Here is a 24,559-nt window from a genome sequence, read left to right on the forward strand (position 1 = left end):
TCTGTGAATTAATTAGGTAGAGTGAAATATACCAGACTGATAGTCTTTTTAAAAGATACCTTGTACACAATTAGAAATATTATGAGCTGAACCAGTTGGCTCAGGCCTTGTAATCCCAGCACTTTCAGAGACCGAGGCAGGGGATTGCTTGAGCTCAGGAGTTCAAGACCAGCCTGCAACATGGCAAGACCTTGTCTCTACTGAAAAAAAAAAAAAAGCTGGGCATGGTGGCACATGCTTGTGGTCCCAGCTACTCAGGAGGCTGAGGCAGCAGGATAGCTGGAGCCTGGAATATCGAGGCTGTAGTGATCTGTGATTGCACCACTGTGCTCCAGTCTGGGTGACAGAGCAAGACCCTGTCTCAGGAAAAAAAAAAGTATTATGAAGGAGCTATTTTTACACAATATATAAAGGATACGAAAAAATCATGCTTTAAGTATTTCTATAAATTCACAAAATAACGTTTGCAGAATTTGCAACCACAATCTTGTTTATTACATAATTTTTAGGTGGTAAAATATTTTCATGAGGAAATCCCAACTGAGAAGTTGATTTCAGAAAAATTCATCAAATAGGAATAAGATATTAATGAGTAAAATTGATTAATGAAGTAAAATTATTGACTATCAGGAAAAGAGTGAATATGCAGCAGATTAGGAAATAATCGACTGTGGCAGAGAATGACTGTATCACCACAGAAATGAATTTTATTTCAGTTAAGGTATAAAGGCCCTACTTACCTAGTCATTAACATTCTTTTATTTTCCTTATACCTTGATGTCTCCAGTAAACTGTGTGAAACTGGATGTGGTTTCTCCACTAGAGCGTAGATGCAAGATGTTAACTGTAACTAAATGTTAAACTCCATATGGCATATTAGAACAATTTATTATTGGATCTCTTAGTAAATCTTTTTAAATGTTGAGGTCAAGTTTCCAAGTAACTCTGATGTGTCAGACAGGGTCCTAAATATATTGGGAAGTCCTTAACTTTAAGAAGCTCATAATTTAGTTTGGAAGCAAAGACTAGCAGATAGATCTCTGCCAATGCAAGGTGGTCAGCGATACATAGTGGATGAATGGAGACATAGACTTGGGGAAATGAAAGAGTTGTTTATGTTGGCCCTTAGAGGACTTTTTGGTTTCATCGAAGTAAGAGAGCAGATTAGAGAAAGTGTTTCATGCAGAAGAAATATTTGCAAAACTCAGGGGTAGGAAGCCTTTCTATTTGGGAGCCAGTGATAAATAGACAAATTGCCTGGGGAAGATTATTATGTAGAAAGTAATGAGAGATAACAATTTTAAAAGGAGATTGGGGTCAGACTGGGGAAAGCGTTTTTTGCTAATCTAACTTTTTTGTCTAGGTAGGTGGCAGGGACCACACTGTCCCAGATTTATGATGATCATGTCATATAGAATATAATCAGAAATCTAAAGAAAGTCAATGTATGTTAGATCTGTCTCTGTTAAGATAAATCTGTTTTTCTCAAGATAAATATCTCTCATCTAGATATTTCAGTGAAAGTCAGAGTTGGTTGACATGAAACATAATAAAGATCTGGCCATCTAGTGATGAAGTAAGTATTAAAAGTAGAATACCAACAGAACTAATTTGGATTTTTTAAAATAAATGTGTTTGGAAAATCTCATGCTTAAAATGCATTCATGAAGCAGTATTTATAGCATGTATGACTATAAAAATATATTAAACGTAAACATAAATCTTTCTCTTTTATGTGACTTTTATTATCTGCCCATCAAATTTAGTTAATTATCAAAGGTGACTCTATTTAATGAAAGCTGTGTCCCAACAAAACCTATTTTCTTTTTTTTTTTTTTTCAGCGAAATAGCCAAGAATCAACAATTTACTAGTTATTTTGTCCCAAACTATTACCATGTGTGTTTGGTATGTTAACAGTTTAAATATACACATTAGGCTAAACATCAAACACCTGTTAGCAGTGGAAACTGAAACATTTTGATGCTAAAAAATATACAAGATATTTAGACGCTATTTCATTGGTTGTCAAAAACAGTGACTACTGCAAATAATTAAATACAAAATATTGTGCCAGGTCCTCTCAGGGAAATGTGAAAATAATACTGACGATCTCATTGTCATTGTTGTGATTTTACTGGAATTAAACAAAAGCCAGAAGTTATAGATTTATGACTGCCAATACTATCTTTGGATAGTTACAATACAGTATGTAAAATTAAAGATGGCTTTGTTTAAAAGACTGCCATAAATCAACAAAACCCAACTGTGTCTGGTGGACATGGTAGAGAGAATGGCAATTTTGAGAGAGGAGTGCTTCTAAAGGCATTTCCTTGGAGGTTCTGAGGTGTTTTTTTTTTTTTTCTCCACATTACTGAAAGGCCAAGAAATGTGGTGTGATCACTATAATTCCTACAACAAAACTTCCACTTATAATAGTTACATGTTCCCAAACTATTTTTCTTCTGTCTGCCATGCTGGCTTCCATATTCCATGGACAACTGTCATCTTTTGGTCTTCTTTTTTTGTAGTACAGCAGCCCTCATGCTGCTATCCATTGAGTAGGTAAACCACCAGTTCGTAGGTGGCCATCATAATGGCTGTGTTTGGAATCTGTCTCACTAGATGAGTTGTCAGACCACGGTAAAGAGACCCATAACCTTCTTCTTGAACGAGCAAAGCTAGTGTCTGAAAAAAAGATCTGTATTTTGTTCCCTCTTCACGTAGTCTTGTTCTTACAACTTCATGTGGATATGCTATAGTTGTGGCACAAGTTTTTGAGGCGGCAGCAGCTAGCATCATTCCCACAAAATCTGATGCTTCTTTCACAGACTCTTCATCATTTTCCATTGTAGAAGCAGTCTTACATTCCGATAGTTTTTGCTTTATACTTTCATAAATAACAAAATGGATAACAGTCTCTGATATACCAGCATATGAAGCAGACATGCCCCTATAAAATCCTTTTAGTCCATCTGTCTGATACACTTTACGAACACATTCAAAAGCACCCATTCGCCTTTCCCCACGGTTCCTTGCATCAAGCTGTAACTGAGTCTCTATAAGCCAAATGGGGTTGGTTGCTGTGATTGCAGTAAAACCTGCCATTGCCGCTGAAATCATGTGTACTTGGGTAGAATCAGGATCAAATACATCATTCAACTTTTCCTTGCAGTTTGAATAAGCAGCAAAGTATATTGCTCTGGAAGGGGCTACCCCCACTAAATTGGGGCCTAATCCTCTAAACAAGGAACGTGGCCCTTCTTTTTCCAAGATCAACTTTAGGCAATGAAGAGGTCCAGGAGACACTATTCGGTTGACACTGGCTCCAGCCGTGGTGTTCAGGTGAACTTCAGAAATATAAAGTGTCACAGAAGATGACTGCAGTCGTGTTTTCACAACTTCCAGTGGACATGTCAGAATAGCTCCCACTGTACCACCACATCCCCCGGCAAACAGATGCACCAGCGTGTCCCTCTGGCTCATTCTCTCTCCCGCATGTCCTCCGGGCGCTGAGGCGGGACGCGGATCTGGCCGCCCGCTACGGCAGGCGGCTTCGGTCCCGGACTGGAGACGCACAGCGTCCCGGGGACGGCGAGGAGAGCTGGCCGAGAAGTCGCTGCAGAAAGCAACCCGGCACAGCCCTCCCCGGGGCACTCTAGCCGCCCCGCCGCCTGCCTAAGCGCGCCCACAAAACCTATTTTCCATTCCCACAATGATCTATAAAGAGTTATGAGATTAGGTACAGAATATTTTGCTCACTTTCATGACCACCACCTGTAGTACGAGAACTAGAAGACAGTGGTTTCTCTCCTTCTTAGCAGTTCTCCAGATTTACTCTGAGTAAGCATCACCTGGGAGTGACAGTCAAAACCGACTCACCTGGGAAACTGAGGTTTATTCAGTCCTCACTGGGCCTGGGAATCTGCATTTTAGTGAATGTACCAGCTGATTCTGAAACTGATAATCTGAGGACCACTTTCTGAGAAACATTGCCCTAGAATGAAGAGGAATACATACGTTTAGTGTAGAGCAATCTCTCATTCATAGGCAATTGTCTTAAATATTATTGACAGTTAAGTAAATGCCTCAATGTTATACCCAGTTAAGTAAATGGCTCAGTGGTTGATGCTATTGTTCCACTCCTATATCTTTGAAGGACTTCTCTCAGGAAGGCCCTATGAACTTAAAACCTACGACAGGGAAGTTTGTGAGGGTTTGTCACACATTTATAAAGCAGGGCTCTATGCTTCTTAAAGCCCTGGCTGTAAATATGCTTCTCTCTGTTTATCCTGCTGATATTATACCTTTCCTGAGTGAAAGCCCAAGTGAATTTAATTAGCAGAGCATAGATAGAACTGACATACGGCAATCCAATATATGGAATTTTGTCATAATACAGTTTATGGAATAGGGGGAGAATTTGATAAAGACTCCTCAAATTCACTTAAACAGAACTGAGAGGTGTCCTTGCACCTATTTACAGGGTACTGCCCTCAGCACAGATCCAGAAGAATGGCCAGTTCCTGCATGATCTCCTGGGAGCCCAGGCTCTGATTTGACATAGGGAAAAGGGCCAAGAAAATCACTGTAACTTGGGGAATGGCTTTGCAAACCCAAGAAACATTCATTTTCCCATTTGTTAGTTGAAAAGGAGTACAGAGAAGATGCTGACTCATGCTGACCCTGTAGTGGCTGTGATGCTAAAATAGCCAGTGGCAGGAACAAGAAGAGAGAAGCCCAACCCTCATTAGAGTCAATGGAAGCAATTCCAATGTTAGTAACAGCTTAAAGCAGCAAATGAGCCTACAAATCTGTGAGTGCTGCTCCCTAACTGTTTTCTTCTCATCATACCAGCATTTACCACAATGGACCTAATTTCTGAGATTTTCAGTTTGGATTTAAACGAAAGCTTATGAGATCCAGGACACTTTTTGTCATGGTCTTTCAGATTTCTCTGTGTCTTAATATTGCCTTATATCCAGTACGGACTTACTAGAGACTTCGTTGTTTTTAATTTTGATCTATATGCAGTATTATGATTGTTTTTCTTAATGCTTAATCAGGAAGGATATGATTACTTTTTCTGTGAATGTATGTATGTTTTTAAAAGTTTGCCATTTTTTACCATAATTTTATCATGTCTTGGCATTAAAGAATACAATGATCTCTATATGGATACAATTTCTATGGTACTTCTATTCCATATAATGATGATGCTGTTTCCATTAAAGTAATAAAAAAATCTATACAGCATATGAGCAGGATTTGAAAGTTGGCACATCTAATTATCATAGTAAGGAAAGAGCATGAATGCCAATTTTATATTTAACAAAAAGCATCCTTAATTGTTGGTGGTTCCACACATGGTAGATTGACAATAAAGAACTAGTGTAACACATTTTGGTCTTAAACATAAAACAAGGCAACATAGATTGTTTTAAAAATGAAGTTTGTGCTAGTCTGAGACCTCAGGTATTAAATGTCTTCAGAAACTGGTGCTTTCTTTGATCCCTGAGAAGGATAAGAAGAGGTTAGGAGGTAGATGGTCACATAGATAATGGTACTCTAGTATAGTCCTTGATTTATTACATATAAGGAAGATGACAGTCTATGGGGATTTTTCAAGCCAAAAGTCTCCTGCCTTGCAAATGATCATTGAGAGATTACAATGTAACTCCTGTTTAAAATGTGAAAGCTGTTGGCTCTATAATTTCTAAATAGCATCCTTTTTTATTTTGATGATGTTTTCACTCATATTGTACATATCTCCCTGTTTAATATTTTAAATTTGATGTGTACTTCAGAAGTGATCACTGTTTTGTGATTTACAACCTTGGAGAAAAATAACATAGTAGTCATAACTTTGCAATTTTTTGTGATGCATGAAGATCAGATTTTTTAATGTTGGTTAATGCTTTGCTAATTAAAGTATGCATGTTAATTAAAGCAGAGGCTAATGTTAATTACCTATATTAATGGAATCTCATGTAGCACCTGCCTGAAGCAATGGGTTCAATTTTCAAAATATCTCAATTAAGGCTGAAACTTTTGATTTGCATCTAGTAGGGTTTCAATTAACTGCATTGAAAACTTAAATAACACTCTTAGGGGTGCAAAATATCAGTGATTATATGAAGCACAGTGGAGTTTGGTAGGTTCATTTATAGTCTTCTTTAAAAAAAAAAAGCCTAACTATATTTCTTTCCTGTTTACTGACCCAAATTCTATTTACTCACCAAGATGCAGTGAAAACACCACCTCTTCCATTAAGTATTTTCCAATTCTCAACCAACTACCAGAGTTTCAGTTTGTTGTTCTTATTTATTTTATATTATTCTGTTTTGTATTATAGTTAGTTGTTAGAATCTGTGTCCTTCGCTAACTAGAAGCACCTAGTCTTTATTCCTTACAAAGATAAGCACATTTGACAAGACACTAGCATGTTTTGTAAGTTGAAGACACTCTTTAAGTATGTGTAAAACCAGTAAGTACGTTTATTGACTACAGTGGATATGAGTGAACTTTTAGCACATGGTGATTCCACTATTGCTACATTCATGGCTGCTCCAAGTAAAACATGAAGTTGCTGTTTGAGATCTTATTGCTTTATCAAATAAAAGATTGACATTTTCATTAATTTCTGATAAATATAAGCTGGAATGGGGAAGGAAGGTACCTGCTCAAGTAAAAATAGTGTTATGAAACCAAAGAACATGTGTTTGTGCTGTCAGGGATGATATTAACATCCTCTTTTGGTCCTAGATTTGTATTTTGACTGTACTGCAAGCAGATCTGGCTTGTGAACATAAGCACAAATACTTTAAACAAACTGTCTATTTAAGACAGCCATCGAGGGTTGGTGTCATTTTGGAAGATAAGACATGGAGTTATCATGTGTTGACGGCTCAAATCTTAAAATAATTAATTAAAAATATAGATTACTGGAGACAAGTACATTGTAATTAGTATGGATATCAGTTTTCCTGAACTTACTGTTATGTTTGCCAAAGTCCCAATAACAACCATTCCCACCGGGCCTTCGGAAGGGATTATGGGCTAATGGTACTAACCTTTTTCACATCTAGTATAATGATGGTTTCAGAAAAATAGTTTCCATAATTGAAGGGAGCAATAATCTCCTCAATAAGTATATACAAATAGATTACACACTGATTTACAGTCCCTGGAAATCTGCATTGATAACTGCTGTGCCTTGGCAGAATTTGACTCTGATAACTTACCATCAGTCTCAGAGGGCTAAGATTTGTCTTCATTCAGCTGTAGAGAATATCAAACAAACATAAGATTTCCATGTATAAGTTGTAACCGACAAAGTGACACAAAGGAAGCATAACTGCTTACTGTACTGATGTGCTATTGGCATGCTGGTTAAAAAAAAAAATACAAAGAAAGGTGAAAGGGAATCGTATTGATTGGGCAATAAGATGTTAGCTGTTGTCTTAATGGCAGGACCTGTGATAGCTGGAAATAAGATGTGAATGTGTCCATTAATGAAGACTGATCCAGGTTTAGATTTGATAGTGAGCGCTCACGTATTTCATGTCACACCGGTTTAATATTGGCTAGTTAGTAGATGGAATAAATGCAACAACTAGTTGGAGAAATGTGACAAATGTGCATATCAGACTTTCCAGGATGAGGCAGTGGGCCAGGTCTTTATAACTTGTAGAGCAAAGTCACCAAAGCAGCCATTCCCCATTGTGCCACCATTAAGGTAGCAGATGGCAGAGCATTAGCAAAAAGACATTGAGAACAGCTGGAAAACATCTGGTAGGAAGTGACAACCTAATGGGTATGCTGGGTTGTTCCTAATTGTGGGCAATCACTCAAAAAGCCTGGAAAGAAACTTTAGTGTGTTGGTTGGTGGGAGGAAGAAGTTGGTCAAAGCAATAAATTCTAGTTCAGGAATTTGAGGGAATTCTGAAAAGAAGTGACTTTAGAGCCTGGCCAAATAGATTATGGAGCATTCATTTGTTTCCTCCCAAGTTCTAAATAAGAACAAACTTTTTAAAGGAGTTCGTGAGGCCTATCTGGACCTGGAATCTACTTTAGGAAGATATTTAATTCATGAATACTATTTAAAATGTGAGATTCTGAGAGTATATGGAAAGGTTAGATGTTCATAGAGAATATGGAAATGCTAATTAAACTGGGGTGAGGGAAGTGGAGTATTTAACAACTCAATTCACCATTCCTGTTTCTTAATTTACTATCTTATGACTTTTCTGGGACCTAGATAAAATTTAAAAAGCGTTTTGGCTATTTCTAGGTCTATATTTTTTCTTTCCCCCTCTAATTCCAACCATTTGTCCTTGTCTGTCTGTATCTCATTGCTCACTCTCCTGCTTTCTCACAAGGATCACCTAACTTTTCATAACCTCTCTATCTTTCAAGACTCACCACTGGGAGAGTAACATGTCATTTTGGGAAATGTAGAAATGGCAAATGGGCAGAAAGGAGGTCAGAGCGAACAGGTATAGTGTCTCCAGAAAGGAATACTAGGAAGTCAAAATGCAGAGAAGCCAAGGGCTCAACATGTGCTGCAACTCCAGCCCTAAATTTCTAAATTACTGCGGGACCCCCTATAAACCCTACATATCAATAAATAATGATAATTATATAATAATAAATCCTGCTACTGATAGGGAACTAGCAATCAGAATCGGAAAGGAAAAATTCTCACAATGAGGCTTCATTGCTTACCACACCCTGGACATTTAAAGGGAAGGAGTGACAAAGCAGTTGAATGGTAAGCTATAACAGGGCAAGCTAATCAGAGTGTGCAGACAAGGAACGAATGGTAGTGTACACCGCCAAAGGTGCAGAATCAGTGTCGCTCCTGGAGGCAGTGGGAGCACAGAGTTTTGATTAAATCCAAGACTCATAAGACAAGTAGTACATTGGGCCTTGCAGAAAGTGACCAAAGTGCATACCTTACTCAGTAGACTTGATGTAATACCCGGGCTCTTTTAGTTGTCTATGTCTGTGCCAGCAGCCTCAGTCAGGGACTAGCTAGAGACTGAAAATCACGGTTTCAGGACTACTGGTTAGAGAGAATACCTAGGATGTTTAGTAGAAAAGCACTGGAGTTGGAGCCAGAAACCCCCGGTTCTTCTTCTCATTATCTATGTGACTTTGGACAAACGAATTTATTTGACCTCTGGCTTCTGCATCTGCTAAGTGGGGATAATGACACCTGATCTACCTGCACATAGCACAAGGTTGTTAGGATTATCAAATGAGATAATATATATGAAATCACACGCCATAAAAGTATAAATGTAATTTATTATCAAAGTATCAATATCACATTACCAAGTGATTTCTGATCAAGCAGAATATTACTTTCAATGATGATTTAAGCATTTATCTAGGTACCCAGTGAACAGTGAACTGAAGTAGGTGAACTTGGGCTTACCACATCCAATGAATCTGTTAATTTGCATACTGTTGCAAATAAGAGGACAAAATCAATACTTGTTTCATAGTATAATAGATTATTTGGAATGAAACTAAAATATAAATATCTAATTATGTAAAATATAAAATTTTATAGTTCTCTTTAAATGTCTTGTAAAATGGTAGAGAGGTTCATTTTGGGTGTGGGATTCTGACTAATAATAGAATGTTTGTCATTTTTAAAATATACAGTTCTCTCTTAGGACTGATTCTCAAGCTGTGAAGTAGCAGATTGCCAATACAAAATACGACTTCATTTCTCACTGTTGTCTTTTATTCTGACACATTTCTTTCTATCTCAGAACCTCACTCAAACTGAGGTCCTAACAGTTGTTAAATATCAATCTGAAGAAGCCAGATGAATCATCAGAATGTTTCATGTTCTAGATTTGTCTGATTGTTTCCTTGTGGTGTCTCTTAACTTTTTCCTCTACTCACTCTTCCCTACAAACTAGAAATTTGGTCCAGAGTCTTGTTTGGATTCAGATTAAACATTTTTGGCATGTGTACTTCAAATGGCATCCCATCATGCCAGGCTATCCGCTGTTCGTGATGCTAATGTGGTGGTGGCCAGACACAGTACCTCTTTCTATAGACAAGATTTGCTTTATAATTAGCAGGTAATCTATAGGATAATGCTTGGGCATTCTGTGAATGTCCAGTTTTCCCTCAAATATTTGCTTAAGAGTTTTAGAATACATTGATGATTCTTGCTGGAATCAATTATTTCTTTAGGGGTTGTAAAATGAAGATTTCCTAATTCTACTATTTCTTCCACATTTTTCCTTGGCATTTTTTCCTATAGACTTTCTCTTATCAACATCAGATGAGCTATAGTTCCTCTTTTAAAAAGCAAGTGAAATGCTTTTCTCATTATTTACCAATTTTGGTGGTAAGAAGTTAGTGTAATAGTCACCCTCAATGGCAGCATTTTTTTTCTCTTTTGAGTATAATTATAGACTAATTGATTTTTATTTATTTAATATACAACAATCAATTGCAATAATTCTTTTTTAGTGCTTGTATTTCCCACATTTGCCGAAAGGGGGCCTCTTCATGATGGCACTTGTGTCCTTTTGGCAGATCCCTACTAGTCAAGGAATGCTTCTTTGTTTTCTAGTACAAGAAGATATCCCAGCCTCACCGTATACTTTCCCTGCCTTCCCTTTTAAAAGTATTTTTAAAATAGTATCTTCAGTTCTTCCTAGATGGAAATAAGCCATATCAGACCCTCTCCTTGCCTCACTCATTCTTTCAGGACATACTTATTGAGTCTCTGCTGTGGGTCAGGAACCTGTGGGTGGTGTCAGAAGAAATCTGGTTCATATCACACTCTTGGGGAGCCTAAAATCTAACAGGACAGAGGAGTCCTGAGTACTATAAGGTGAAGAGAGATATGTTTTATATTAGAAGGACAGATCGTGTATCATGGACATTCAGGTTGGGGAGGAGTTTCTTGAGCCCAGAGGAATATGTGAGATGTGGAGCTGCAGAATTGGAGGGAAGCCTGGGAAGCAGAGGTGGAAAAGCTGTGTACCTGGGAGGACATGGCTTAGTCTGATGTGAGTATAGGTGGGTTTTGCTATTTGTCAGAAAAGGAAGTCATGGAGGGTACATGCAAAGGTAGACTGGGATCCAACCATGACACTAGGTATTTAAATACTGTACTAAGACATTTGATTTTATTCTGAAGAAAATAGCAACCACTAAAAGGCTTTTGTTCTTCATTGTTATTGTTTAATTTTTAAGTCAAAATAATAATATGACAAGATGTGCTATGGCAAGCCTGATACAGAAGCCTTTTTTTCATCTGGGTTGGATGCTGAGTAAGCTGGCCAGTGGTGGGTCTAATGACTCAAGTACGAGGGCACTAGTTACTGCTGTGATTTGTGTCTTATATGTAACAAAAGATCATCAAAAGGGTTTTAATGTCAATTGATAATAAGGATGGGTTCAACTTCCCACAACCATGAGAAATTCTATACAGCCCAGGTATCTTTCTCCCAGGCATAGAACTCCTTCCTTTTTGGTTCTTTCTCCAAATCTTGATAGAGTTATACCTCCATGTGCTACTTACATGGTCAACTTTAATTATACAAACTGTAGCAGAAACCAAAATGATCTAACAACCAAAATGCTGAGAATTCAAACCCTGGAAACTGAAATAAGACTTCTTTTGCTTTTATTCTGAGACGACTTACTTTTGTTTTTTTATATACTTATTAGAACTTCAGTTGTCTAGTTTCTCAGCTTAATTTAACATATCATATATGAAAGATGAGACAAGCTACTAGAGGCTGCCACATCAAGAATTGCAAGGAATAACTCTTCCATCTTCGATGTAGTAGAGAGCATGAGCTGTTAAGTCAGAAACAAGAACTTTAAAATCACTGGGTCTAAAGCCATTCTATGTAAAGAAAAGCAGCACCAATAATACCTGTGAGTATAACAGCGTTATAATTGATGTTGTATTTTGACAGTTATCCATAGAACAGATTCTGTTTAAGGATATGAAATATCTCAGACTTACATCCTAAATGGAAGAAATACAATTCATAAAAAGTTGTTGGCACTTCAAGAGGTAAATTGTTCCATCTCTTTCCCCTTTGTTAATTGAAAGCTGAATGAGGTACATTTGGGAGTCACTGAGAGCCCAGTTTAGGGTGTTTGATTTTAAATAAGCATTTTCATTTTCCCTTCATTCCTTTGTGATTTGAGCTTTCCTATCCTGTTATGTGTTGTTCAACTATTCTTCCCTGTGACTTTGGGAATTCTGTTTCCCTCTGTGGTCTGGAGTGTGATATATTTTCTCCATGTTTTAGCTCAACTGGGTCTTTTATCTCCAGAGTTCAAGTTTCATAGAGACTTGCTAAAATTAAACATCATCACTTTAAATTAAAATGTGTAACATGGAGGTTTAATAGCTTCCAGGGGTTTTCTGTTTGCACTTAGACAATCCCAATCCACTTCTTTTTTTTCTTTTTTTCTTTTTTTTTTTTTTTTGTTGCAATGGCATGATCTCGGCTCACTGCAGCCTGTGCCTTCCTGTTCTAGCGATTCTCCTGCCTCAGCCTCCCAAGCAGCTGGGATTACAGGCATGTGCCACCATCCCTGGCTAATTTTTTGTATTTTTAGTAAAAACAGGGTTTCACCGTGTTAGCCAGGCTGATCTCGAACTCCTGACCTCAGGTAATCCCCCCAGCCTCGGCCTCCCAAAGCCCTGGGATTACAGGCATAAGCCACCACACCCAGCCCCAATCCACTTCTTAAACTGAAGGAATCTCAAGAGACTTTGGTCAAAGCATCCCTTTTAAGGGTATTTATCCTGCTGTGGCTCAAGAAGTCTTTTGAATTCGACCACTCATATCTTCCCTCTCAGATTGGCAACCTGAGGTCTTTGTCAGCACTAGCCAAGGATCTCTGCTTTCTGCATGGGCATCACCTCTCCTTCTAGCCTCCTACTGTAATAGTTCACAAGTTTTCACTCAGCAACTCATTCATTCACTAATTCATTCAACATATAATTTCTGTGAACAAGAAAGATATGATGCCTTCCCATATGGTATTTACATTTCAGTGGGATATGGATCCCAGTGAAACAAGCAAGAATGAAAATAAGCAACATTAAAAAAAAAATCATCCAGTTAAATAAATATTATTGTAAGTTGCAGTAAATGTTAGGAAGAAAATAAGTAAGACCTGAGAGAGAGTATAATAGGAGATACCTACCTGAGATAAGCTGATCAGGGAAAGAAGTAACATTTAAATGGAGACTTACATATATGTAGATGTTCACCATGGGAAGTAACACTTAAACTGAAACTTAAAGCATATATAGGTGCTAGCCATGTGAAAAAGATAGGAGGAGAATTCCAGGCAGAAGAAACAACGTGTCCAAGGTGGGAAGGGGCTAGATTCACTCAAGGAATTAAAATGGAATGAACCTGAGAATCTGTGTGTGGGCAAGGGCAAGAGCAGCTAGGGAGGAGGCTGGAGTGATAACTGAGATAAGCAAAAGTAAGATAAAGCAGGAGGATATCATTTTGCTTAACCTGTCCCTTACACTGAAGAGGAAAAAAATGTGTATTTGTATTTTTTTCAGTCTCCTCTGAATATAATAGCAAAAAGGTAGTGAGAATTTTCAGGAACAGCTAAGCAACAAGTCAAGCTTTACAAGCTCTAAGCAGCAATGATGATCAATCTATACAGTGATAAAGAGGATACAAATTCATGGAAATCATTGTTGTAGTGTTGTGTGTATGTGTGTGCATGCTTTTGTGTGTGGTTTTGTCACAGATCTACCAGAAAATACTGTAGCTTCCTTTAACATTTGATGAACTTGTAGAGAAAAGTGAGGAATATTGGTTATGTTTTTTGAGTTTTAATTTAGGTTCTAGAGTTTTACTTTTGAAAATATTACTGCAATGTCAGCATACAAAAGAATTTTAAGTCACGATTTTGTTTAAGAACATTCCTTTTTGGGTTCTATGGGTATATTTGTGATAATTGTTATTCACATTCATCATACATGCATGCTCTTTTCACCTTCCTCTTCCATTCTACCTTTATTCTGTTCACCCTATGTTCCTTTATTGGGTCTCCTCTCCAGCTAACATGCATACACCAGCTTCTGAGGCTCTGTGATCTTCTCTGACTGTGCAAATTGGGGCCCCATAGGAAGTCTCAACTTCACATGGTCTCTTCCTGTCTGAGACCCAGATCCCTAGGAACTAGACTAGGATGAGTCTCAGGTACAGATAAGACAGGTAAACACTCAAGACTTGGAGATACTTTTTCATGCTCTCCTCACCCCTGCTGTGCAAATAGATTTCCACCCATAGCTTTTCTTAAAAGTGTCGTGTAGATTAATGCATTTCAATCTTTAAGTGAAGAATATTGAAATTCATGAACTTGGACATGTTCTATGTTAAGATATGTGTAGAGAAAACTCAACTGTGATTTTCCTCTACTCTCACACGACAATAATCGTCAATACAGAAGACTTCTGTGACCATATTTGGGGGTGGGGAGAGTTCTCCCCGTACACCGAGCAGCAGACACCAACTGAGTGCCCTCTAATTCAGTTCTAACATTATCTACCCAGAGATAGTGTCATATCCCACAGATTGATGGCTCAGTCCCCAAGACTTCCCCCAGCCCCCAATATACCAGTTGAAAGTTCAGCCCTCCAGAAATTCTGATCAGAGTGCTGAACTTTTGGCTTCAAGTTGGGGTTCCCATGACCCCCTCTTTGGGTTGGATTAATATGCTGGAGCAACTCACAGAGCTCAGGGAAACACTTATTTACATTTACTGGTTTATTATAAAGGCTATTGTAAAGGATACAGATGAAGAGATACATAGGGAGATAATTGGGGTAAGGGGCGTGGGGCTCCCATGCCCTTCCTGGGCGTGTCACCCTCCAGTAACCTCCATGAGTTCAGCTATCTGGAAACTCACTGAACTCTGTCCTCTTGGGGTTTTATGGAATCTTCATGATGTCAGCATTCGTTCCCCGGCAGTATAGGGTGGGATCCTCTCATGGGAGAGTCTTAAGACTCACAATCAGAAAAGCAGGTGAACATTAGAGTTCTGCCTTAGGGCAGGTGAAAGGAGAGCAGAAAGTCAGAGGCCTACCCCTGAGGCCTAACACTCCCAACATTATAACCAAGGAAAGGCTATGGGAGTTATAAGCCAGGAGCTTTGGATGAGAACCAGTATATATCATAACACTACAAGATGTTAATGTTTGTGTATATTTGGTATGAATTAGTATATCAGATACTTTTCCAATTCAACAGCTAACAAGAATGGGGATAGGAGGAGATGGACACATGTAGTAGGGAGCCTTAGTTACATATGACTTTGAGAATTACTAGAATATTCTTATCTAACATTTAAGGCCCTTATCTTACTCATAGTATGCATCTTCTGCTTCCATTAGAATTTTAAGTACACACTATTATTTGCCCTTACATTATTATTATCCCTTCAGTAAATTGATTAATAACCAGTATATTAAAAAGCAAAGGATTTTCTAAGAAAAATATTTTTGATATTTTCTACAAATATAGTTTTAAATAAAATATCTATTATAAGTTTTAAAATGGCTCATCTGATTTTCTCTCTTTTCTTCATCTTTATATATTTGTCATTTATCAGTGGCTCACATCTCAGTGTAACATCTAGATAAAATGTATTTTCTCCTTTTTAAATACTTTTATATTCTCATCTGTTTTTATAGCATGTTACTGCTTGTCTCCAGAGGCACACAGCATTTTTATTTTCAAGTAAATTTATATTAGTTACAGTCTCCAGCTGTTTTAGATATAGGATCATTTCCTGTTGGTACTGTTTCCAGGACAATTCTTTTTTTCCCCTCACAAAAATGAAAAATGTAATTTAACAAAGACATCCTATAATTGCCTTCATATCTAGCAATCTAAATACTTTATTTTATTTAAAACATCTGTCTACGTAATATCTAGTGATTGTCCAGGGGTATGTCATTCCTGAGAAAGGCAGCTGCTGTCATTTTTATTTAATTTATAAGGAACCATCAAAAATGCATCCTTAATATAGAGTGTTATGCCACTATGTCATATATAAGATTTTTTTATGAGGATATCTTACATTTTTGGTGTTTGCAATTAATTTAGGCTTTTTTTCAAATTGGAAAAGACCATCATTTTAAAAATCACTATGGAATTATTTTGTAAGAATATTAATCTTTTGCTACAGATATCAAATTATAATGAAAATGGTGGTATGCTCCTCTACTCATGTAACTAGCCTTACATAGGAATCATATTTTGATTGCTAAGCTTTTTTAATGTCATTTGTCTGTAGTGCATTTTCTTTTCATTTATAATAAAAATGTAAAGCCTTTTTTATTGTGAAGTCTGTCTGCTAATTAGAGCAGTCAGTTGATATTTTCTTGTTATTTTTCAGAAAATGCATGGAGAAATATAGCAGCTTCTATAAAAGCTCTTTGTTTTGAGGGTAATACTGAATTGTGCTTGTAGAGGAACCCATTTGTAAATTCTGTTTATTGTGCATGACCCTCGGAGCCTAAAATGGAGTGTTTAACTTTTAATAGATTGTATCAATTTAGGCTCAGCTGAATGCCAAAAACAACAGACACCCAGGTTTACAGTAGTGTGGCTAAATGAGAAAGTTTACCTTTTCCAAGGAAGTAATCAAAATATTCCTTTTTGGAACACTAAGAGTATGAAAGGGAAATGCTTATGGTTCCCTACTGACACACTGTTATGATTGACAGGAAAAACCAACATGCTTGCCACCTGAGACATCTTGTTCAGGAACTTTCTGGAGGGTAGTAAATTGGTGTTGGCACAAACACAAAAAAATAAAATGACTTGATTCAGCACTTTTCAATTCTAAATCCCCAAACACTAAAGAAAGAAGTAAATATTCATCAAATGATCAAAATTTATATTGATTTTTATTCTACATTAGCAGCTCAAAGTCGAGATTCTTGACAGGGTGGATGTCGGTTTGAATGATTCTCTTTGAAATGAGGATATAGGCACTGAGCTGAGTGCTACTGTGCATTCCTGAACCATAGGTCCTGATTATTAGAACCCTAGGAGCCTAAATTTTTAAAAGAACAGTATAAAGGCACACTTGTTTGGTTCTGTTTTGATAACTAAATTGTTATTATTAGTATGTAAAGTAATTCTTGTTGTTCCTGCTTCATTCTTTTCTGTCTATCACCACTTGAGGACAACTATTTTATAGAATTTCAAAGGAACTAGTGTGCACGTCTTGCAGTCATAGAGTTAATAACAGCATTTGCCAGCATAGTTGTACTTAGGAAGAAAGTGCCAGTTCTGCAGGGCAAGAGAAACTATCTTCCTATTTTACATCTTTGATGTTTAGTTTCTACCAGAAAGTAAATAACGATTTGCTGTAGAGGAATTTAGAAGATGAGAATAAGGATGCTGCCATAGAATATAAGCAGAGGATGCCTATGTTATTGTGCAGAGATTTGCTAAGGAAACAGTAATGGAGTGACATCAAAAATTCTAATCATCCTCTTCAGTTCACACAGTATAATTGCACTCCCTTCCCACCCTAGATCATGACATAAAATGCTGAATTTTTAATGATTTTTAACTACATACATTACAAAAAGGAGAGGGTAGTGGTAGATAAAAGCTCTTCACAAATGCAGTTGTTTGATATGTTTGTTTGATATATTTGTTCTTCATGTTTGTTAGGTGGAGGTGTTTTGTTGTTATTTTTAATAAACATCTCATCTGTCATTAAAATGGAGGAAAGGATGTTTTTCTTTATGCACAAAAAGAAGAAATAATGGAAATGGTGTTAATGTTGTTTTCTCAACTTTGTGTTTAAATGTTTACCATTTAACAAATATCATTAATGATGCAGCTTTAAAATTGAATTTCCTAAACATTGTAGTGAATGTTTCTATTAATTTGCAAACAACAGGTCAATAGAAATAAAAATGAATTTTTAAAGTAATATTTTTTTTTTACTTAAATCATTTATATCTTGCAGTTGTCCTGACTTTGTTAGACATGAGATCTACAAATAAACTTTGAGAACCTAAGGCTAGGTTTTTTTGTAACTGCCAATATGATCAGTTTTATGATTAGTTTTGTGATTATGATTAGTCTTGTGATATTAGTTTTATGATCAGTTTTATGATTAGTTTTATATCCTAATGTACAAAGATTAGTATATGCAGTGGTCTTTGCTGAGTAACAATATTGAAATAGCTTTGAGATTCTTTATTAAATTTTTGATATATAAATTTTTGACAAGGGAAGATATTTATATTTTTTAATACTTTTATAACTCTCTTATACAATAATAAAAATAACATTCCAACAAACTTAGTAAGTGCTTCTTTGGCTATATATATATATATATATATATATATTTTTTTTTTTTTTTTTTGAGACAGAGTCTTGCTCTGTCGCCCAGGCTGGAGTGCAGTGGTATGATCTCGGCTCACTGCAAGCTCCGCCTCCCAGGTTCACACCATTCTCCTGCCTCAGCCTCTCGAGTAACTGGGACTACAGGCACCCGCCACCATGCCTGGCTAACTTTTTATATTTTTTTTAGTAGAGACGGAGTTTCCCTGTGTTAGCCAGGATGGTCTCAATCTCCTGACCTTGTGTTCCACCTGCCTCAGCCTCCCAAAGTGTTGGGATTACAGGCGTGAGCCACCGTACCCAGCCCGGCAATATTTTTGAAGTATAATATTGGTCTTACCCTTGAATAAATATTTGAGCTACTATTATGTAGTACAGTTTTTCTGTGATTAAAGATTATATATTCCCTGAGGGTTGATACTGTGTCTGATCCAGATTTGTTTGTATCATGCACAATATCTTACCCCTAAGAGACACTCAAGATGTATTTGTTGAATGAATAAATGAAGGCCCTGAATCAATTTTACTCCAAATAAATACATTGCTCCTTTAGTCCTATGACTCCCTGCTCTGATTCTGTAGAAGGAAGCTTTGGCATCCATGCAGGACTAGGAGAACAACATGAGATTCTCATTCATTGTAATACCAAATGTTATTTGTATTTAGCCAGAATGTAGCTAATCATGGTATGTGAATAAATGCCTGAAGAAGTTTGTTTCTGGACAAAGGAAGTGCACTTAGAATAAGGTGAGTTATTTTAGGAAATTATGAACCACCAACAATGACAATAAAAGCAAAAACACACAAAATAAAGATGATCTTAGAAAAAAGCAGTGGAAAGGTAATAATTCTAAATTCTGGAATGAGTATGTGCACTCTGCCAAACCAAATAGTAGATATTTCCAAGTGTATTCATCCATTCTCACGCTGCTAATAGACATACCCAAGAATGAATAATTTTTAAAGGAAAGAGGTTTAATTGACTCACAGTTCAGCATGGCTGGGGAGGCCTCAGGAAACTTACAATCATGGCAGAAAGGAAAGTAAATGCGTCCTTCTTCACATGGCAGCAGCAAGGAGAAGTGCCAAGCAAAAGGGGGAAAAGTGGGCAGGCACAGTGGCTCACTCCTGTAATCCCAGCAATTTGGGAGACTGAGGTGGGCAGATCACTTGAGGTCAGGAGTTTGAGACCAGCCTGGTCAACATGTTGAAACCCTGTGTCTATTAAAAATACAAAACTTAGGTAGGTGGGGTGGCAGGTGCTTGTAATCCCAGCTACTGGGGAGGCTGAGGCAGGAGAATGTCTTGATCCCAGGAGGCGGAGGTTGCAGTGAGCCAAGATCATGCCACTGCATAGCAGCCTGGGTGATAGAGTGAGACTGTGTCTCAAAAAAACAAAAACAAAAACAAAAAGCCCCTTATGAAACCATCAGATCCCATGAGAACTCACTATCACAAGAATAGCAGAGGGTAACTGCCCCCAGGATTAAATTACCTCCCTCTGGGTCCCTCCCATGATACATGGGGATTATGGGAACTACAATTCAGGATGAGATTTGGGTGGGGACACAGCCAGACCATAGCACCAAGTGTAGATTCTAATAAACCTGGAATTCCTTGGCAGGGCCCATGAGGGTCTTGAGACCTGAAGGTCTTTCCAGAAGAAGGAAGCATTCTGGACTAGTTGCTAAAGGGGATACTATTAGGAGGAAAGAAGGGAAACGTAGTATTTTTGTAAGGAAGCAAAGGAAAAGACAGGTGCTTAGATATACTGCATTGAAGGTAAAAAATATTTTGTAGTAAAAGAAGGAAAATGTCCCCAAGTAACAAAATGATTACCAAAAAAGTAGGGTTTCCTCCCATTATATTGAAGGATCCCTGTGATCTTGAACTAGTGTGGACTCTTCCAAATACAAACTCTGCCATTGTTGGTGTCTCCTCCAAAAGCCCAAATGGCTCATGAATTTCGGAAGCTTTTTTTTTTTTTCTTTTTTTTTTCTAGGAAGAATAGTAAGCAAGTTCTATATTTCAATTATTTTATTTTCTGTCAAAGAAAAAAGTCTCCTTAAGGGAGAATAAAGCCAACAGTTTTTTGAATGAAGCTGAGACTTCACCTTCAAACTATCTGTTTTATTTCTTTGTACATTTTAAACCATTTTAGATGTTCAAACTCAGTAAAATTTATTCAATTTGTATAGAGTGTCTTATCACATATGTTGTGCTGGGTGCTAGGGATACAGCAGTAAACACATAAACAAAACCTCGTGCCCTCATAGAGCTTTCAGTTCACTGAGGGAAGATGGACAGTATTAAAAAAAGCAACATGTTTGGCTACCTGTGATAAGTATGCAGGAAGGAGGATAGGGATTTCTAGGGGTGGGGGTGAGTTGTAGTTTTTAAGTAGCAGGTCAGGGAAGTCTTGGATGCAAGAGGATATTTCAGCAAAGACCTGAGAGAAATGAGGGACTGAGCTGTCATGCAAACACAAGCAAATGCCCCAAGAGCACACCCACCAGCCCCGCTGAAGCAGGCTAGACTAGGTTGAGGACCAAAGACTGACCACTGCATGAGGAATGTGGACCAAAATCTGATTGGAGTGTGTTCAAGAGAGAAAGAGGAGAGATATTGTAAATAGCAAGTATAAATAATTAAAGTAAAAGTGTTTTTGCTATAATGGAGAACAGAGACATGGAAAAATGGCTAGAAGATAGATTAGTGGCAATGGATTATTTTTCTTTTTCTCTCCATATTGTTTTTTACCACTGGAAAAACAACAGCATTTTTGGGCTAATGTGCAATAGGAATAATACAGTAGAAAAAAAAAAACTTGATGCAGGAAAGAAAGACAATTTTGGGGGGTGATCATCTTTGTGTAGGTCAGGAAAGTCTGGTACCAAAGTGCAAGGGATTAGCCTTAGAAATATGGACAGCTTCTGTAGAAACAGAAGGAATAGCAGAGGACGTGGACCCAGATGCAGATAGGCAGTAGTAGATGTGGTGAGAACTATGAAGTCTAGTATGAGTGAACAGGGAGATCTACAATGGTATGAGTTAAGAAAAAGTAAAACTGATTTTAATATTCCTCAGGATGCTTAACCCAATAAAGAATTCCAGGACATGAAGTGATAAATCAGTCAAATTAGCAAAAAGCAAACTAAAAATTGCTTTTTAGGACAAAGATAAAGCATTATGTCTATATGTGATTATAAAAGTGATTATGTGTTTAATCCTTCAAAATGATTAGATTGACTGAAATTTCCTCCCCAAAATATGTTATACAGTTATTATTACTTACACACACAAGATCAGAGGGAAGTATATGATTGAGTAATGATCCAGGCATTGAATCTGGGTCACCACATACCAAGCCAAATTTCCATAAAATATTTTAACAAACTGCATTTTGTGTCCTTATTAAATTATTAATGATTAATTTGTAGTCTGAATTTGAAAAGGAGTACCTCTAATGATTTAGGTGCTAAATGCATACAAAATAAAGGGGAGAAACATGCTGCTATTGATAAGTAGCAAAGCAAGTGTATTAAATCTCAGATGAGAAGGCAGCATTTCTAACATGATTAGGCTGCCGTAACAAAATACCACAGACTAGGTGGCTAAACAGCAGAAATTATTTCTCACAGTTCTGGAGGCTAGAAGTCCAAGATCAAGGTGTCTGCAGGTTTGATTTCAGGTGAAGCCTCTCTCCTTGGCTCACAGATGGCCGCCTTCTTGCTACGTTCTCATATGGCTGTTCCTCTGTGCATGCACACTTCTGGTATCTCTTCCTCTCCTTATAAGGACACCAATCCTGTTGGATTGAGACCCCAACCTTGTAACCTCGTTTAACCTTTATTGCCTTCTTAAAGATTCTATCTGCAAATATAGTCACATTGGGGATTAGGGCTTCAACATAGGAATTTGGGGGTGAGGGAACATAATTCAGTCCATAATATTACATTAAAAGTTTACCAGAGGTACTAGTTACTAGAATCTCTTAGACATTCCCACTATTTGGTATAGTGGGCATCCAGCCTGATAGGAACTGCTGATTCAAGTTCTCAATGCAACTTTCTCCAAGTACACCAGCCCGTAGGAGCTATACCAGCTATTTGGACTAATCCATTAGGCACTATCTTGTCATGACAGAAAAAGAGAGATAGAGGAAGATTAAGGCCATCACAGAAATGACAATAGCTTCTACTGGCACTTCATTGTGGCCAAGATGGTGTACAAATTACACCTGACAAAGTCAGACCCATTATCTCAGTTTTGGCTCCAGTGCCACTTCTGTCAAGCCTTTGCTCCCTACCCTAAACCCCCACCTTCAAACAATAAATTATTTTTATTTCTCATCCTTCCCTACAATAATTTCACTTGTACACTTGTAGTTATCTGTTGGCATGGCTCTCCCTTCTACCACACTGCAGTGCCTCAGGAGAAGTAACTAAGTTTTCTTCTTCCCTGTTCCCACAGTTCTTAGTATAGTTCTTGAGACATGAGAAGTTCTCAGTAAACATATGAGTCATAAATGGATGAATGCAGCCAGGTGTGGTGGCTTATGCCTGTAATCCCAGCATTTTGGGAGGCCGAGGCAGGTGGATCACCTGAGTCCAGGAATTCAAGACTAGCCTGGCCAACATGGTGAAACCCCATCTCTACTAAAAATATAAAAATTAGCTGGGCGTGGCAGCAGGCACCTGTAATCCCAGCTACTTGGGAGGCTGAGATTGGAGATTCGCTTGAACCTGGGAGGTAGAGGTTGCAGTGAGCCAAGATCGTGCCACTGCACTCCAACTTGGGCAATAGAGTGAGACTCCATCTCAAAATAATATAATAATAATAAATAATAATAATAAATGAATGGATGAATGCAAGAATGTACAACTCATCCATTGAACAATTATTTACTGAGCCCCTGTCATGTTCCGGATATTGCCAGGGTACTGGGAATGCAAAATGGCAAAGGAGACAGAAACAATCCTTTATGGAGTTTGGAGTCTAGAAAAAGGGACAGAAAAAAATGTAAACCAGAAAATGCAAGAATTTTAAATTTTGATATGTGTTATGAAGGAAATTAATCTGTATCTGAAATAGAGGAAAAATAGAATGGATCTAGTTTTGATAAGTTAGGCAAGGCCTTTTTGAGAAGTAGTGTGTCAGCTGAGAGCTGGAAAGATAAGACATTAGCAAGATAATGTTCCAGTGAAATGGAACAATATGTGCAAAGGCCCTGAGGCAAGAACGGGCTGTTAAAAGAGCTAGAATATTTAAAGTGTTGAAACAAGGCAAGGATGACAGGGGCATGGTGATCAAGAGGGAGACTGGTAGAAAACGTGGTCTAAGGTCAGCAGGAACCAAATATCCTAGGCCATGGGGAGAATTTTGTTTTTTGGGTCTGAATGCAGTCTAAAACCAGCTCATGTTTTATGAAGACTACTTGGGCCACTGTAAGAGAAGAGATTAGGGGTCTAGGAATGAGTGCAGAGAGATACATGTTAGAATCTATTTGCTGTACTGCAGGTGACAGATTATGAAAGCTTGGACTAGGCTGGCAGCAGTGCAGACTGGAGAAAGAGACTGGAGAGACGTTTTAGAAGAGGACTCAACAACTTAGGGAATAACCTGCTAAAGGAAATGAAGAAGAGGAAGAGTCAACAATGACTCTCAGGTTTCTGACATGAGCAATACACAGTACCATTTATTTAAAACGAAAGGTTTTATTCTATTTAAAGGCCTAAGTACAGAAAGGTTTGGGGGATGTGGTAAAGATGAGGATGAAGAGTTCTGTTTTAAGTAGTAAAGTCTAAAGAAACCCGAGCAGCGATGTCAGGTGATTGGTTGGTATATAAGTATGCAGCTTAGAGAAGAGGATTGGAAGGCATTACTACTTCGTTGACATTTAAAGCCATGGAAGAGAGTATATAGAGAAAAGTGGCCCAGAATCGAGCCCACAAACAATACACCAGTGATCTCAACTGTGATTCAAAAAGATCATTGAACAATAAATGAAATGAATTTTGGGAGGGAGAATGACTGAGAATCCATTACATTGGGTAAGTCAATGATAATGAAGGCCTAGACCAGAGTAAGTGAAAACTGATCTTTTTTCTCTTCTCATTGTCTGCTCTCTCCCATGGCATTCTCACTTCACCTC

General features: G+C 37.6%; 1 protein-coding gene and 1 pseudogene across 3 annotated transcripts in view; one reads left to right on the forward strand and one right to left on the reverse strand.

Annotated features, from left to right (window-relative positions):
* Window positions 1–24,559, forward strand: part of AKAP6 (A-kinase anchoring protein 6) — a 636,231-nt gene that overhangs the window by 440,353 nt on the left and 171,319 nt on the right. The window lies entirely within an intron of this gene.
* On the reverse strand, window positions 2,311–3,625 carry LOC140710075 (solute carrier family 25 member 36 pseudogene; annotated as a pseudogene).

The sequence above is a fragment of the Chlorocebus sabaeus genome, chromosome 24 (genome assembly GCF_047675955.1).
Source record: "Chlorocebus sabaeus isolate Y175 chromosome 24, mChlSab1.0.hap1, whole genome shotgun sequence".
NCBI lineage: Eukaryota > Metazoa > Chordata > Mammalia > Primates > Cercopithecidae > Chlorocebus > Chlorocebus sabaeus.